General features: G+C 53.6%; 1 protein-coding gene across 1 annotated transcript in view; it reads right to left on the bottom strand.

Annotated features, from left to right (window-relative positions):
• Nucleotides 1-319, bottom strand: part of IGF1R (insulin like growth factor 1 receptor) — a 147,322-nt gene that overhangs the window by 52,442 nt on the left and 94,561 nt on the right. The window lies entirely within an intron of this gene.

Raw genomic sequence — 319 nt, 5'->3', positions numbered from 1 at the left:
ACTAAGAAATAACCCAAATATGGATTTCACCCCATGGAGCTCCCAAGGGCTCCTGAAGGAGGCCCCGTGTCCCCCCACCCCCTCCCGGGTGGAATGAGGAGGGACACACACACATACACACACACACACACACACACACACACACACACACGGATGGTCTCGATTGGAAGAGGGGTCCCTTCATTACCCAGCGGGGCCCACAGGGTTTTGATTAGAGGAGAATTAAGAGACAGTAAAGGCAGAGATTCATCTGCGTATCGTCAACACACGCACACGCATGTGCACCATGTGCATACATGCACACACACGTCCGCACACA

This window comes from Myotis davidii, unplaced genomic scaffold (genome assembly GCF_000327345.1).
Source record: "Myotis davidii unplaced genomic scaffold, ASM32734v1 scaffold164, whole genome shotgun sequence".
NCBI lineage: Eukaryota > Metazoa > Chordata > Mammalia > Chiroptera > Vespertilionidae > Myotis > Myotis davidii.
This window is presented reverse-complemented; position numbering and strand designations above follow the sequence as displayed.